The sequence below is a fragment of the Halichoerus grypus genome, chromosome 12, assembly GCF_964656455.1.
Source record: "Halichoerus grypus chromosome 12, mHalGry1.hap1.1, whole genome shotgun sequence".
NCBI classification, from domain to species: Eukaryota; Metazoa; Chordata; class Mammalia; order Carnivora; family Phocidae; genus Halichoerus; species Halichoerus grypus.
The window spans coordinates 34,486,758-34,505,351 of record NC_135723.1 but is presented as its reverse complement, the minus strand read 5'-3'; positions in this window follow the sequence as shown (position 1 = coordinate 34,505,351).

Genomic DNA, 18,594 nt, shown 5'->3' with positions numbered 1-18,594 from the left:
CCAAACTTGTAGGCAGTGGCCTATCTTTCAAGTTATCATAGACAGCAGTTTTATCAAATGTTTTGCCTGGCATTACAAGGGTCTCAGGCCTTCCAGACTCTCATGTTTGTTTACTTGAACTTCATGTCAACCCCACACATTTTAGATTTTTTTGTTGTTTTGTTCTGTTATAAAAAACTCCCCACTTCAGAGGGATAGGTTCTATGGAAATTAGGATAAAGAATATTAGCTGTTATAACAGACAATTCCCGAATCATAATGGCTTAACACAGTAAAAGTTCATACTTTGCTTACCCAAAATTTAATGTAATGTTCAGTAGGTAGCTTTCTATATGGTTATTTAGGGAGCCAGATGACTTATTTATTTAGGCCAAAATTTAGCCACCTGACACATTACATGGGTACATCTTTGAGCTTTTAGATAATAGCCACTTGAGAAAAACCTGACCTCTCTCCCCATCGCTCTTTTATTCAGCATGTGTCTTCATGCTGGGGAGCACTGGGGAGCAGGGGTTTTGAACATGGATTCACCCGAATGGCACTGTCCTCTGAGAACTCTTTCATATATATATATATATATATATATATATATATTTTAAAGATTTTATTTATTTATTTGACAGAGAGAGAGAGAGCAAGAGCAGGAACACAAGCAGGGGGAGTGGGAGAAGGAGAAGCAGGCTTCCTGCCGAGCAGGGAGCCTGATGCGGGGCTCGATCCCAGGACCCTGGGATCATGACCTGAGCTGAAGGCAGACGCTTAACGACTGAGCCACCCAGGCGCCCCTCTTTCATATATTTTAAATGCAAATAAGTCTAAAGCAACTTATTGCAGTTCAAAACAGAGATAGTTTAACAGGAATTCAGGCTGCCATCTTGCATCAATCCAAGGGACACCATTCACAATTACCCACTGGAATCATGTGCCCTGGAGTTGTGTGACGGAATGATGCTGTCAGGAGGATAGAGCTCAGTTCACCAGAGTTCTTTTTGTAACTTCAAAACCAGTTCCACCTACTCTGTTGGAAAGTTATACCCATTTTGGGAAGTTAATGAAGATCCTTTTGAACTTGAACTTTTATAGATTTCTTTTTTCCCCTAGGTTGACTGAGATATAATTGACACATAACATTGAATAAATTTAAGGTGTACAAGATGTTGATTTGATTCACTTACATATTGCACAATGATTACCACTATGGTGCTAGCTAATACCTTCCATCATGTTACATAATTACCATTTCTTTTTTTGTGGTGAGAACATTTCAGATCTACTCTTTCAGCAAACTTTCAAGAGTATAGTATGGTATTATTAATTGTAATCACCAGATTACATTTCATCATTCACCAATCACCATTAGATCCCCAGAACTTATTAATCTTTTTTTTTTTTAAAGATTTTATTTATTTATTTGACAGAGAGAGACACAGCAAGAGAGGGAACACAAGCAGGGGGAATGGGAGAGGGAGAAGCAGGCTTCCTGCCGAGCAGGGAGCCCGATGCGGGGCTTGATCCCAGGACCCTGAGATCATGACCTGAGCCGAAGGCAGATGCTTAACGACTGAGCCACCCAGGCGCCCTGAACTTATTAATCTTTTAACTGAAAGTTTACACTCTTTGACCAATGTCTCCCCATTTCCCAACTCTCCAGCATGGCAACCACCTCTAGTCTCTGTATCTATGAGTTTGGCTTCTTTAGAGTCCACATGTAAGTGATACCATGCCGTATTTGTCTTTTTCTGGTCTTACTTATTTCACTTTAGGGAGCCAGGTTATTTCAATTTTATGGCCTTGGAATTTATGCTGGATCCATTGCATCTGGTTGGCCAAAAGGAGAAAAATGTATGGGAAGTTTTGATGAGAGGCATCACTCCCGCTCACATTCTAATGGCTGTAATTCAGTCACATGTTTGCATCTCCCTGAAAGTGAGACTGGCAAATGTTGTTTAGCTGTTTTCCTGGAAGGAAAGGAAAACTGATTTTGGTGAACACATAGCAGTAACTGCCACATCTTTTGTTTTCCTTCTTTAGAGACTAAACCTCCAGTCTTCTGCTGGGGTGGGTGGTGGGGAGGCAATCTGATTGTTCTGATTGGAGTTGCGATCTGTTTCTTCCCCACCCCCCTAGCTCTCTGGAGGTATAATAGACATATAACACTGTGTAAATTTAAGGTATGTAAGGTGATGATTGATATACATATATGTTGTTAAATGGTAAGCACAATAAGGTTAGTTATCATATTCAACACCTCACATATAGCTTTTTTTTGTATGTGTGTGATGAAAACTTTTAAGACCTACTTTCTTAGCAACTTTCAAATAAAGAATACAATGTTGTTAAGGGTAATCTCCATGCTGTATATTATATCCCAGAACATATTGTTGGGGAAGATCATTGAGAAGACTTGACCACCCGTTGACGCATGAGCTGGACCCCAGCAACTGGAGGCTCTTCACCCCTCCCCTATCCTTGAAATGTGGATTCCACTTGCTTTCCCTGCTCCTGAAGGCTGCTCCAAGGACATAGCCTTGAGATAGTGATGTGGTGTTGAAACCATCTGGCCGGTGCTGGCCGTTATATGTGACTGAACCCAGTTAAGACCTCTATATAAATGTTTAAGATTTGGTGACGGGTACAGAGATCTTGCTTCTGCCCAAGACAAGGCTTGTTTGTAAGTTCCCTTTGCTTTCTGAAACTGCTGTCTACCAACCTGGAGTGGCCTGTGTCTTTCATTGGTGTCTCCCTACCATCTATGTAGGGGGCTAGTTTCAAATTACACCTGGGAAGCTCCTGAAGAGCTTGTGATCCAAAACATATTCATCTTATAACTGAAAGTTTGTACCCTTTGAACACCTTAATCCATTTTTCCCACCTCTCCCTGTCCATGAGAACCACCAGTTTACTCTTTCTGTGAATTCAGTTTTCTTAGATTCCACATATAAGCAGGATCATACAGCATTTGTTTTTCTCTGTCTTATTTCACTTTGCATAATATCCTCAAGGTCCATCCATGTTGTAAGTGGCAGGATTTCTGGGTTTTTGTTTTTATTTTTTTATGGCTGAATAATAGTCCATTGTGTGTGTGTGTGTGTGTGTGTGTGTGTGTTTGTTTGTGTATGATGACATTTTCTTTATCCATTCATCCATTGATGGGCACTTAGGTTGTTTTCATGTTTTGGCTACTGTAAACAAGGATGCAATAAATATGGAAGTGCAGATACCTCCTTGAGATAGTGATTCATTTCCTTCAGATATATACCCAGAAGTGGAATTGCTGGATCATATGATAGGGTGGACTTTGTGATCAGGTAGGATTGGAGGTTATGCTCTGCAATTGGATAGAGCTGAGAATTTGCTTCCCTGACTGCATGGGGCCATAGAACAGCCTTCATGGCAGGTATAGCCCATTGGCTACGGATCCAAATTGGGAAAAATTGCCAACCAAGCTCCCTGGCCAGACCAGGCCACTGGCTTGGTTCTACAGATGGACAGAGCTGCTGGCTGAAATCTCTGCTAAGGCAGAACTATGAGAAAGAATGTGGTCCTCCAAGATCTGAGCACTAGTTGCTATACCTCCACCCCACTTCTCTATCTGATACCTAGTGGTCTAGCCCTGCAGATTCTCTCAGTGATCCTCCTGATGAAAGACCTGAGTGGGCCTCCTGAGAAGGGTCCTGCAATGCTGGGGCAGCTGGATGTCCACTCTGGACTCTTGTTTTCCCACTGGAGAAACCATAGGCCCAAGGGGGCCCTTTCCTCATGGTGCTGTGCTGGCCTGGGGGAGGGACAATGAGATCAAAGTGAAACTGCTCCTTTTACCCTTCTAATATGGTCCTTCTTGATCCTGTCACCCGGGGGCGGGGGGTGCCTCAGCCTCACCCCCAGGTTCTGGGACTGTCACAGTGATGTCTTGTCTGTGGATAGTTGGTAGTTGGTCTTTTTGTGAGGGGGACTGAAGCCAGAAATGACCTACGTTGCCATCTTGATGATGTCACCTTTCTTGTTCCTTTTTTTTTTTTTTTTTAATATTTTATTTATTTATTTGACAGAGCGAGAGAGAGAGAGAGCACAAGCAGGGGGAGCAGCAAGCAGAGGGAGAAGCAGGCTCCCTACTGAGTAAGGAGCCCGATGCGGGGTTCGATCCCAGGACCCTGGGATCATGGGATCATGACCTGAGACGAAGGCAGATGCTTAACTAACTGAGCCACCCAGGCGCCCCACCTTTCTTGTTTCTTAAATAGACTTGCAATCAATCCACTTTAGTCTCCCATACAACCCTTCTTCCAGAGATATGTGTTGTCACCAATTCTGATCCTTTGGGGATTTAACAGTATAAATAGGTTTGTTTTGGCTTTCCTCAATACTGAGAGGAATTCATGTTCTTAGGTCTGTAACATGGCTGACAAAACATCATCTGCTTTCTAGTTTCCAAGATTTTGTTGCTGTTATGGGCTCTTCCGTTATCCTTGTCACTGTAGGCTTGAGATTTGCAGTAAATTCCCTGTGAATGCATGTTAGTAAGCTTTCAGGAAGGGTCAGGAGTAGACCCATTTGTTTAATCCACCTTTTTATCTCCATCAGCACTTTCTTTTTATAATTTTCTTGAATATCAATTTCTATCTTTCAAGGGAATGGTTGAATGCATTTTGATATATTAATAGCATAGATATATATCCAATAAAAAGAATGTTAACTCCTTTCCATGCAACTTGGAGTGATTTCCCATGTATTTATGTTAAAGAAAAACCAGAACTGGACAGTAGTTAAAGCAGTAAAACCAGATTTTATTTAGGAACTATTGTAATGGGGGAAAAAAGACCTCCATATGGCACTGGGCTCAATTCCTAATATAGCATGAACAAGTGGGCATTTATAGCCAAGGAGCTGGGTAGGAGCCAGTGGATGAAAAATTATTAAGAGGAAATGTTAGGAGTAAGGGGGAATTCTGGCTACACCAACTTGACAGGACTCTTGCTGAAGGCAGGCCAAGGTGATCAGATATCTGAGGTAGGGAATGAGGAATCTCCTCATATATTACGGAATCAGATATAGAGAGTAGATTTGCTGTAAACTGACTTTGGATTCTTGCTAAAATGGGCTATGTAACAGGACAGACACTGAAACTCAAGGGCAAAGCCTAGCTGAAAAGAGGGCTTAGAGGAGCCTGACTAAAGTTTGGTCAAGGAAAGAATCTTTGTCAACTGTTAAATGACTACCTAAAGATGTGTGTGTGTGTGTCTGTGTGTGTGTTTGTGTGTGTGTAAAACATATGATTATATAACTACAGAAAAGGATTTTAACATTGGCTACCAGGCTGGCAGAAGGAGGCATGCGTTTGGGAGGAGAAAAGTCAACTACTTACAGAGAGGAGTCCACAAAAATAGCATTTGTCTTGTAATTCCATTTCTTTAAAATTTACAGTGTATGTGACTATGTGTCTAAAGACGTACTTGAAAGACTGCTTAAAATATATTAATTGTGATGTGGCAGATAAAAGATGGCCAAGAACTTCTTGATGGCCCTCCTGTCAAGATATGGACATCCATGAACTCTCCCTTCAGATCTGGACAGACTCAATGACTGGCTTGACTTGCAGAACATAGCAGAAGTGAAGCTCCACCACTTTCCAGGATTAGGCTTGAAGTGAGTGTCAGCTTTCTCTTTCTTCTTTTGGAACACTTTCCCTTGGAGCCCTGAGCCACCATGAGAGAAGTGTGAAAACCCTGAAGCCCTCGAAAATGAGGTGCCATGTGGAGAGAGAGAGGTTAAGGTGTCAGATTATACGAGTGAAGGAGCCATCTTGGGAATGAAAATGTATCTAAAGACATGCTTGAAAGAATACTTAAAATATTAATTGTATTATTCCTCAATATGGGGATTTCAGATGATTGACTTTCTTGCTCATGATTTCAAAAGACGTAGTGTAATGTAGTAATTGAAAACATTTATTCTGGAGCCAGATTACTTGGGTTCAAATACCATGTCTGTCACTAACTGTTTAATCTGGGGCAGGTTAACTAACCTCGTGTGCCTCAATTTTCTCATCTATAAAATGGGGATAATAATAGTACCTGCCTGATGAGATTGTTGTGAGGACTGAGTGAACTAATCCATGCAAAGCATTTAGAATAGTGACTAATAAATGTGAACTACCGTTAGCAATAAATGTGTTGTTCAAATTATTTTCCCTGAGCCTGTGAAAAAAAAGATACCAAGAATGGTAATATGGATAGACACTTCCCTTCATTCTTAATAGATTTTTTGCTAATGAACACAATATATAGTATATAGGCTTAAGGAAGTAGGGATAAAATCTCATGTAAGGAATTTTGAGGTTTATTTTATTCCTTAAGTATAAGGTGAACAATTGGTACCTAAAAGAGAGTAATACACAGCTAAATTTTAATGTATTTGGTAAGTACTTAGACGAAAGCAAGAAGGACCCACAACGTTAGGAGCTGCAAGAGGGGAATTATGGCTGGACTGGAGAACTTGTTGAGGACTAGGAGTGTGACCAACAATGAAAGGAAATTAAAAAAAAAAAAAAATCTTTTTTTTTTTTTTTTTTAAGATTTTATTTATTTATTTGAGAGAGAGAGAGAGAGCATGGGGGGAGGAGGGTCAGAGGGAGAAGCAGACTCCCCGCCGAGCAGGGAGCCCGATGCGGGACTCGATCCCGGGACTCCAGGATCATGACCTGAGCCGAAGGCAGTCGCTTAACCAACTGAGCCACCCAGGCACCCAAAAAAAAAAAAAAATCTTCAAGAAGTTAGGAGAGCTCTCCGTTTCCTAGAACTTATATCCTTTGGAAGGCTAGAGAGTTTAAGAAGCTCTTCGGTTAGATCCCAACTCACCAAAGTTTTAACTCTAGTTTATTGGGGAATATTTTTCTTATGAAATGGAAGTTAAGACAATACAGGAAATAAATGAGAATTATAGGATTCCCTCCCTGGCTCCATTTAAAGTAAAGCATTATCTGTAGATTCATTTCCCTAAAGCTGTGCCAATGCAAGTAAACTAAGTGGAGAGGAAATTCTCCTGATGATATAGGCCAATAAAACCCGCTCTTAATGTATTTTGGATTTGAATAATGCACACTGACTTTTTACATTTATTTGAATGCATTTGTTAGCTGCACTATAATCTTCACTCTGGCTGTATGGAAATGCCCAAATAATGTGGTAATAAGATGCATATGACCTAGTTCTCAGAAATCATTAAACTGAAGATGGATCTTTCTCTATGATATTTTAATGTCAGAAGGTAAAATATGTTGTTTTATCTTCTTGTCTTAAGGAGTTTAGTAAATGTGGGTCTAGATGGAGGATGAATGGAATGTTGGAAACAAACTCAATTTTCTCTTTCCTCAACTAGCTTCAAATAATCTGTTGCAATTCTGGGTCATCAAATGGGACATTTATTTGAATGTCTACTCTATGTTAAGCAGTCTGGAGAATTTAATGGAAGGTTTAAAGATTTGAGAGCATTTTAAACCTAGTTTTGGTAATATTATATGCAATTATGATACAAGGCAGTATGATATAAGAGCTATGTTATTTTATTTAATGCATATATGTCTGATCTAATTCTGAAAAGAGAATTTCAGGAGTCAAATAAGGTCTGTAATTGAGTTAAAACTTCACAGTATTGAGAGATGCTAGAGAATGAAATTAATTTTATCCAGAAGGATTAGATAAAGTGTTTGAGAATGCCTGGGATTTTGATGAATAGAATGGGGACCCATGTAAACAACTGAATCAACTGTATCTACCCTGCAGGTCAGAGGGTGATATGGCTTAGCCAAACACCCTAAAACTATTTTTTAGTTGCTGTTAGGCTTGTTATATGCCATGCACTGGAAATTTAGCATTGTTCTCATTGTCATTCAACTTGTCTAAGAGGGAGAACTAGAATTAGAACCCAGGAATCTCTGATTTCAAAACCATTACATTTTATTGCCTGTTGCTAGATAAATTAGAACTTCTTGGTAAAATCACCAAAGGAAGGCTACCATTCTTTTTTTAATTAAAAATAATTTTTTTAATTGAAATGTAGTTAACATACAATATTATACATAGTGAATCAACATTTATATACATTATGAAGTGATCACCACAATAAATCTAGCTACTGTTACCATATAAAATTGTTATAACTTATTATTAATTATATTCTTTATGCTATACATTGCATCCTATGTCTTAGTTATTTTATAACTGGAAGTTTATACTTTTTAATCCCCTCCCCCTATTTCTTCATTCCTCTCCCTGCCTCCCCACCAAATTGTTCTCTGTATCTAGAAGTCTGTTTCTGTTTTGTTTGTTCATTTGTTTTATTTTTTAGATTCCACATATAAATGAGATCATATAGTATTTGTCTTTCTCTATCTGACATTTCATTTAGCATAAAATCCTCTAGGTCCATCCATGTTATTGCAAATGGCAAGATCTCATTCTCCTTTATTGCTGAGTAGTATTCCCTTATTTATATATACCCCATCTTCTTTATCAGTTCATTTATTGATGGACACTTGGGTTGCTTCCATATCTTGGCTATTGTAAATGATGCTGCAGTAAACATGGGGGGGGGGTGCATATAACTTTCTGAATTAATGTTTTTGTTTCCTTTATAAAAATATGCAGAAGTAGAATTGATGGATCACATGGTAGTTCTATTTTTAATTTTTTGAGGAACTTCCATAGTGGTTTCCAAAGTGGCTGCACCATTTTGCATTCCCACCAACAGTACATGAAGTTTCTCTTTTCTCCACATCTAGGCCAACACTTATTTCTTATCTTTTTGAAAGTAGCCATTCTGACAGGTGTGAGGTAATAATCTCATTGTGGTTTTGATTTGCATTTCCCTGATGATGAGTGATCTCGAGTGTCTTTTCGTGTGTCTGTTGGCCATCTGTAGGTCTTCTTTGGAGAAATGTCTATTCAGGTCTTCTGCCCATTTTTTTTAATTGGATGGAAGGCTATCATTCCTTATGTTTATACATAAAGCATTGGATGCTGGATGGAAAGACACCCATCCAACATTTTAAAATCACTTGTTTGGTAGAGGCAGAAATTAACCTACAGACAGCAAACAAGCAAACAGAAAACACAGAAACAAGACAAAGTAATGGAAAACATAGTTTTTAAATATTGTAAATAAGTAGATTATATCTTTTGAGATCCAATAGTAATGACATTATTTTGCATATGAATGACAGAGTTATAAACACATAAAATTTCAATTATCTGGCTTAAATAAAGTTCTTTTTAGATTAATATACCCAGCAAAAAAAAAAAAAAAGTAGGAGAGTAAATTGTTTATTGACTGTGGCTAATTTAGAGACTATTTGGTAGAGAATATTATGAAATTTAGAAGACATTTTTCAGAAATGAATATTGTAGAATTTAATTAAGTATAAAATAGCAAAATTAAAAATAGAAATGAGTAACATTCATTTTTGAGGGGAAGAGAACACATGAAATATAAACTAGTGGAATAACAAAGAGAAATCTTTAACCACAGTGCTGGGAGACATTAAATCCTCTGACAAAAGTTCCGTGGAGACAAGTGACTACTAAGTGCACGCTCCTCAGGCTGGACCAGGATCGGAGGTGTGAATAAGGAAGCAGCTGATGTGTAGAACTGGTTTTTAAAAAGTGTAAAAATGCTTGAGGTTGACATTTGTTAAAACCCATTCCACTAAAACAGTATACTTTTTAATAAGTATACAAGAAACCAAAATGTCAAAAGATGAATCAATCTTTTCTTTTAAGATCTTTTGGAGCTGTACTTAGTCTCACTCCTACTGTGACTCTTTCACTTGGAAATTACTCACAACAAAAGAACAAGTCTCTCATTTTTGTGGTCATAGGGGATAAGAGAGATGCTGTTTGAATTGTAAAAGCATTTTTAAAAATGCTTGCTTTATAATAAAATGGCACTTTAATCTGGAGAACAATTCTTTTTCACATTTGCTACCTAATACACTGCATGCTTTCAATTGATCATCATGATGACTTTAATTATTAAACATGAAATAAATTCCCCTCTTCTCCATTAGGCTATTTAACTTTAATTTTCATAATGTAATGGAGTAGGAAAGGTCAAAGGCTCCCGTCTTGTAGGAAATTTCATTCATCTTCTAGGCAAGAATGGCTTTAGCAAAAGATCAAGTTACATAGGTGCTCAAGGAAATAGGTTCTAGAGGGCAGCAAAGGACCTAAGGCCCTTTGAAAAGTTTTTTTTTAAGAATGAAGTATTTTCCAGTTGGACTCTGTATTTTATTTCCCTTATCCCTCTCCCTGCAAATACTAAGCCTCTGGCCCATGAGGGGACACATATGGTGCTGGGCTGTAAAGGGGATAGAACTCTACCATTCGGTCTTGAAGATGCCATGCATACGTGGAGAAAGATAATCCAAGAGTGGGTCCTACCTTAGGGTCACCTCAGGGTCACATGTATCACTAAAATGGCAAGATTTTTTAAAAATGAGAACATTCAATAAAATGGAAAGTGTTGTTATTTAAGAACTTAAGAGAGCCTTACAGAGCATACATAATTCTCAAACCTCAATGTGCATCAGAATCACTTGCAGGGTTTATTAGAACAGATTGTTGATCTCTAATCCCAGAATTTCTGATTCTGTAGGAGTCGGGTGGTGAAGAGACTGCATTTCTAACAGGTTTCTGTTGGTCTGGGAACCACACTTTTAGAACCATTTTAGAGTTCTAATGGGTGACCCATGACTCAGTTTTGTACCTCAAGTGGGTTTTAGATGAGCTTAAATATGGACAACTGCATCTTTGGGGTAGCAAATGGGTCACAGAAGTGCCAGAGTCATAGGCCTATGGCCTCTGACTGTGATCAGTCTTGACTGTTTAATCCCTGTGCACCATATGAATAGTATTACTTTCTAAATGTGCCAAGACATGGAAAAGTTGAAGGTGCACTCGATTCTATAGAACTTAAATGTTTCCAGTGATTTAATTCTATTGGGAAAAAACTCAGTAGATATAACTTGTCTCTGGAATAGAATATTTTAAATGGGCAGGGGATCCCCAAATCATTCCCCAAACAGTTACACTTTGCAAGAAGAAGAGGGCGCCTGGGTGGCTCAGATGGTTAAGCGTCTGCCTTCGGCTCAGGTCATGATCTCAGGGTCCTGGGATCGAGTCCCGCATCGGGCTCCCTGCTCCTTGGGAGCCTGCTTCTCCCTCTGCTTCTCCCTCTCTGTCTCTAATGAATAAATAAATAAAATCTTTAAAAAAAAAAAAAAGAAGAAGAAGAGAAAGGAATGAGAACATTTGCTGAGTGGATTTCTTGTGGTAGGCTCATGCCGGGTACTCAGTATGTTATTGTGTTTAATTCTCACTATAACTTAATGAGGTAGGTATTCTTTTGCTCTTTTGCTTCATCTAACTGGGATTTAGAGGACATAACTAATTTACTCACAGTCACAGAGCTGGTAAGTGAACCAGTTAAACCCAGGTATCTCTGACTTGAACTTCCAAGCTCTATCACATGGCCTCAGGAGTGAAGCAAATCGGGGAACCCTTTCTTTACATCATCTGAAATTGGATCAGCTTCAGAAAAAGTTAAGTTTGAGGTTATATGTAAGTTTCGAACGAAAAGTCTTACCCAATTTAAATACTTCAGGCTTGCAGGGGATTATCTAGCTAGAAGTTTTAAGCGTGTGATTACTGTGACTCTTCTTGCGTGTGTGTGTGTTTCCCTCCTGATGGTTATTCGGAGCTGACACCTGTAGTGTGTCAAAATTTCTGGCTATATTATGTAGGCACAATAGGTGATGAATTGGATAGTTATATGATAGCAGGTTGGAGGACCCAGGTTTTTTGGGTAGTTTCCCTGTGTCCTCCACAACACTTTGTAGAGACTCAGTCTGGAGAACCTTGTCTAGAAGCCATCTCCCACTGCCTCTGCAGATAGCTTTCTCTAGGTTTCAGACTCTTGACTTTTTCATTCTTGCCTATCTTCTTTTGGTACCTCTTAATTTCAAATTTACAACACTCTTTACACTTAATTTGCATTGCTGTTCTACTTGAGCTTCAATTTATCACTTGTAATGTTAAAAGGGGTCATTAATTTCTTTTATTGTGTTTCCCCTCACATTTATTTCTTGTTTGAAATGTGCCCATTCACAATGGGGTGCCTAAATAAGTATTTTAACTGGATGCTTTATTAATTATTTTAGCTGATTTTCTTCAGTTACTTTAATTAGTGCTGTGTTGTATTATTTTTGTCTCTTGACTCCTCAAATTAAAAGTTCACCTTTTGATATATTGAACACATTTGAAATCACTTGAGTGAATGAAGACTTCTATCTGAGAAAGGTACGGCAATTAAAAACTTGTCGGACTTTGAAAGGTTGCCATTAGGTAACAAGGGAAAGACTAACATCCAGAGAGATTAAGAGATTGGCTGGCAGCCTTGCTAGTGGAAATAGGTTTGAAATCAGCCAGATCTGCTTTTGATTCTTGGATTTTAATTTACCAGTTCCATGATCCTGGGCAACTTCATAGTTTCGAACATGTTTCTTCATCTAAAAAGTGGGAATGGTAATAATGCGGAGTCCCTGGAAAGATAACTAAAGTATTGGCATCAGCATAGTATTGGTACTATTTACTAAAAGCCTAATAAATAGTAACTATTCTCATGATTGCTAACACATAATCTAATTCAATTAAAATATATTTCTCACTAATTGTCCTTTATTTGCATAAATACTAGGTTCATGGTAATAAAGAGTAATTTTAAAAAATGCAAAGTCATGATTCTCATACAAATAGAAAATGAATATCTGCCAAATTTTAAATTAACTCTTTAGTTAATGAGGGAACCAGTAGTGTTAAAACTAATTCAAAGAGAATTTGATTTACAGAGATTTATATTCTCTATCAGATGAAATTTACTTGCAACTCTATGAACAGGAATAATTTATTTATTTATTTATTTTTAAAGATATTATTTATTTGACAGAGAGAGAGACAGCGACAGAGGGAACACAAGCAGGGAGAGTGGGAGAGGGAGAAGCAGTCTTCCTGCCGAGCAGGGAGCCCGATGTGGGGCTCGATCCCAGGACTCTGAGATCATGACCTGAGCTGAAGGCAGTTGCTTAACTGACTGAGCCACCCACGTGCCCCAGGAATAATTTAAATTGCTACAAGCTAGAAACATTTGTATTACTGTTCAGTTTTCTATAAGTTAACTTCTATCCCTAAAGAGATTGTTAAATAGTTTAGGCAATCAAAGACTATCAAGGGTGCACAGCCCCATGGAATCAGATATTCCTGGAGAATGTATTAGACAAATGACCAACATTCCCCTGGAAGGGCAGTACATTCTTTTAGACTTGCTTTTTCATAAATGATGTGTAAATAGTTTTCCTCCCTTCTAGAATGCATATAGTGTCATTTTCTTTTGGGGGGGGGTCCAGTATATTTTGTTTCTGTATATGACTCTGTGTTTTTTGAATACATATCTGTCCTCTGTAGTATTTTTAAAATAAATGTTTATAACATTTAGAGAACATTAGAATTCTGGGGGTGGGGTGAAGGACACCCAGTAATCCCTTTTGCTATTTTTCCAAGTTTTGGCAACTTTTCTGACAGTTTCAGCCTCCCCCATTTGTGATCATAAAATAATATCCAAAAGGCTGGTCTCATCATGTTTTGCCTGATTATTAATATTGTTTGTTAGAAGACTAATAGTTATCCATATAGGCCTCCTTGAGTTTGCTTTTCAAATCTATATCCAGCCAATAATATAAAACTACAGAGGCAAAATTAACTTTGATTTTGAAGTCGTTATAAGGACTTTTGGATTGGACTTTAAAAGGTTCTGTTATTTGTTCTTCTATCCCAAGGTTAAGAAACCAAGTCCATCAGACTTTACCTATAGTAACTAAATTTATGTGAATTTCTTCTTGAGGTCCCTAAAATTTGCTAAGGTTCCTGGCCTGTCAGCAAGTGACCTTCCTTTCCCCTTGTGAGGCCGGTTTTCCTGGAAGAACATTGTAGACATTGGATCCATATATAAAGTCAAATTTTTTCATTAACGGTGGCTTGTCATGCCTGATTAAATGAGATTCATTCTCGGATATGCTGCTCCAGATTCAACATTGATTTGTCCAATTCTGTTCTGGTAAAAAGAAGGAGAAATTTTTATTAAATCTATGCAAATAACCATATTGCCATAAAAAGTAAGTAGGCTCAGTTAAAGAAATTATAAATCTGGAGGAGTCCAGTGAGAATTAGGTTCCATTTTAAAGTATTTCATATCAGTTTTCAAAAGCAGATTTTACTGAAATTGAGGGCTAGAGATGAGCTTAAGAAAAAGAGGAAGTGCTAACATATATATATATACCTAAAATTAAAATAATATTAATAATATTCCAAATAAGTATCCATAATTAAATTTCCTTCATCTGTTCATTTAGTCCTATGTAATTAATTCTTGTTCTTCTGGAGCTGGAGTCATCAGATGTTTTCATAAAACCATTTGCTTCTGGACCAAAAAGAGTCCTGGAAATCCTGACTCAGCACCTTGGTACTTTTTTTTTTTTTTTTTTTTAAGATTTATTTATTTTTATTTATTTTTTAATTTTTTTATTGTTATGTTAATCCCCATACATTATATCATTAGTTTTAGATATAGTGTTCCATGATTCATTGTTTGTGCATAACACCCAGTGCTCCATGCAGAACGTGCCCTCCTCAATACCCATCACCAGGCTAACCCATCCTCCCACCCCCCTCCCCTCTAGAACCCTCAGTTTGTTTTTCAGAGTCCATCATCTCTCATGATTCTTCTCCCCCTCCGATTTCCCCCCCTTCATTCTTCCCCTCCTGCTACATTCTTCTTCTTCTTTTTTTCTTTCTTAACATATATTGCATTATTTGTTTCAGAGGTACAGATCTGAGATTCAACAGTCTTGCACAATTCACAGCGCTTACCAGAACACATACCCTCCCCAGTGTCCATCACCCAGTCACCCCATCCCTCCCACCCCACCCCCCACTCCAGCAACCCTCAGTTTGTTTCCTGAGATTAAGAATTCCTCATATCAGTGAGGTCATATGATACATGTCTTTCTCTGTTTGACTTATTTCGCTCAGCATAATACCCTCCAGTTCCATCCACGTCGTTGCAAATGGCAAGATCTTATTCCTTTTGATGGCTGCATAATATTCCATTGTATATATATACCACATCTTCTTTATCCATTCATCTGTTGATGGACATCTTGGCTCTTTCCACAGTTTGGCTATTGTGGACATTGCTGCTATAAACATCGGGGTGCACGTAGCCTTTCGGGTCCCTACTTTTGTATCTTTGGGGTAAATACCCAGTAGTGCAATTGCTGGATCATATGGTAGCTCTATTTTCAACTTTTTGAGGAACCTCCATACTGTTTTCCAGAGTGGCTGCACCAGCTTGCATTCCCACCAACAGTGTAGGAGGGTTCCCCTTTCTCCGCATCCCCGCCAACATCTGTCATTTCCTGACTTGTTAATTTTAGCCATTCTGACTGGTGTGAGGTGGTATCTCATTGAGGTTTTGATTTGGATTTCCCTGATGCCGAGCGATATTGACCACTTTTTCATGTGTCTGTTGGCCATTTGGATGTCTTCTTTGGAAAAATGTCTGTTCATGTCTTCTGCCCATTTCTTGATTGGATTCTTTGTTCTTTTGGTGTTGAGTTTGATGAGTTCTTTATAGATTTTGGATACTAGCCCTTTATCTGATATGTCATTTGCAAATATCTTCTCCCATTCTGTCAGTTGTCTTTTGGTTTTGTTGACTGTTTCCTTTGCTTTGCAAAAGCTTTTGATCTTGATGAAGTCCCAATAGTTCATTTTTGCCCTTGCTTCCCTTGCCTTTGGCGATGTTTCTAGGAAGAAGTTGCTGCGGCTGAGGTCGAAGAGGTTGCTGCCTGTGTTCTCCTTTAGGATTTTGATGGACTCCTGTCTCACATTGAGGTCTTTCAACCATTTGGAGTCTATTTTTGTGTGTGGTGTAAGGAAATGGTCCAGTTTCATTCTTCTGCATGTGGCTGTCCAATTTTCCCAACACCATTTGTTGAAGAGACTGTCTTTTTTCCATTGGACATTCTTTCCTGCTTTGTCAAAGATTAGTTGACCATAGAGTTGAGGGTCCATTTCTGGGCTCTCTATTCTGTTCCATTGATCTATGTGTCTGTGTTTGTGCCAGTACCATACTGTCTTGATGATGACAGCTTTGTAGTAGAGCTGGAAGTCCGGAATTGTGATGCCGCCAGCTTTGCTTTTCTTTTTCAACATTCCTCTGGCTATGCGGGGTCTTTTCTGGTTCCATACAAATTTTAGGATTATTTGTTCCATTTCTTTGAAAAAAGTGGATGGTATTTTGATGGGGATTGCACTGAATGTGTAGATTGCTCTAGGTAGCATTGACATCTTCACAATATTTGTTCTTCCAATCCATGAGCATGGAACGTTTTTCCATTTCTTTGTGTCTTCCTCAATTTCTTTCATGAGTATTTTATAGTTTTCTGAGTACAGATCCTTTGCCTCTTTGGTTAGATTTATGCCTAGGTATCTTATGGTTTTGGATGCAATTGTAAATGGGATCGACTCCTTAATTTCTCTTTCTTCTGACTTGTTGTTGGTGTATAGGAATGCCACTGACTTCTGTGCATTGATTTTATATCCTGCCACTTGACTGAATTCCTGTATGAGTTCTAGCAGTTTTGGGGTGGAGTCTTTGGGATTTTCCACATAAAGTATCATATCATCTGCAAAGAGTGAGAGTTTGACTTCTTCTTTGCCAATTTGGATGCCTTTGATTTCTTTTTGTTGTCTGATTGCTGTGGCTAGGACTTCCGATACTATGTTGAATAGCAGTGATGATAGTGGACATCCCTGCCGCGTTCCTGACCTTAGGGGGAAAGCTCTCAGTTTTTCCCCATTGAGAATGATATTCGCTGTAGGTTTTTCATAGATGGCTTTTATGATATTGAGGTATGTACCCTCTATCCCTATACTCTGAAGAGTTTTGATCAAGAAAGGATGCTGTACTTTGTCAAATGCTTTTTCTGCATCTATTGAGAGGATCATATGATTCTTGTTCTTTCTTTTGTTAATGTATTGTATCACGTTGATTGATTTGCAGATGTTGAACCGAAGGGATAAATCCGACTTGGTCGTGGTGAATAATCCTTTTAATGTACTGTTGGATCCTATTGGCTAGTATTTTGGTGAGAATTTTTGCATCCATGTTCATCAGGGATATTGGTCTGTAATTCTCCTTTTTGATGGGGTCTTTGTCTGGTTTTGGGATCAAGGTAATGCTGGCCTCATAAAATGAGTTTGGAAGTTTTCCTTCCATTTCTATTTTTTGGAACAGTTTCAGAAGGATAGGTATTAATTCTTCTTGAAATGTTTGGTAGAATTCCCCTGGGAAGCCATCAGGCCCTGGGCTTTTGTGTTTTGGGAGATTTTTGATGACTGCTTCTATTTCCTTAGTGGTTATAGGTCTGTTCAGGTTTTCTATTTCTTCCTGGTTCAGTTTTGGTAGTTGATACATCTCTAGGAATGCATCCATTACTTCCAGGTTATCTAATTTGCTGGCATAGAGTTGCTCATAATATGTTCTTATAATTGTTTGTATTTCTTTGGTGTTGGTTGTGATTTCTCCTCTTTCATTCATGATTTTGTTGATTTGGGTCATTTCTCTTTTCTTTTTGATAAGTCTGGCCAGGGGCTTATCAATCTTGTTAATTCTTTCAAAGAACCAGCTCCTAGTTTCGTTGATCTGTTCTACTGTTCTTTTGGTTTCTATTTCATTGATTTCTGCTCTGATCTTTATTATTTCTCTTCTCCTGCTGGGTTTAGGCTTTATTTGCTGTTCTTTCTCCAGCTCCTTTAGGTGTAGGGTTAGGTTGTGTACTTGAGACCTTTCTTGTTTCTTGAGAAAGGCTTGTATTGCTATATACTTTCCTCTTAGGACTGCCTTTGCTGTATCCCAAAGATTTTGAATAGTTGTGTTTTCATTTTCATTGGTTTCCATGAATTTTTTTAATTCTTCTTTAATTTCCTGGTTGACCCATTCATTCTTCAGTAGGATGCTCTTTAGCCTCCATGTATTTGAGTTCTTTCCGACTTTCCTCTTGTGATTGAGTTCTAGTTTCAAAGCATTGTGGTCTGAAAATAGGCAGGGGATGATCCCAATCTTCTGGTACCGGTTGAGACCTGATTTATGACCTAGGATGTGATCTATTCTGGAGAATGTTCCATGGGCACTAGAGAAAAATGTGTATTCCGTTGCTTTGGGATGGAATGTTCTGAATATGTCTGTGAAGTCCATTTGGTCCAGTGTGTCATTTAAAGTCTTTATTTCCTTGTTGATCTTTTGCTTAGACGATCTGTCCATTTCAGTGAGGGGGGTGTTAAAGTCCCCCACTATTATTGTATTGTTGTCGATGTGTTTCTTTGCTTTTGTTATTAATTGCCTTATATAATTGGCTGCTCCCATGTTAGGGGCATAGATATTTACAATTGTTAGATCTTCTTGTTGGATAGACCCTTTAAGTAGGAT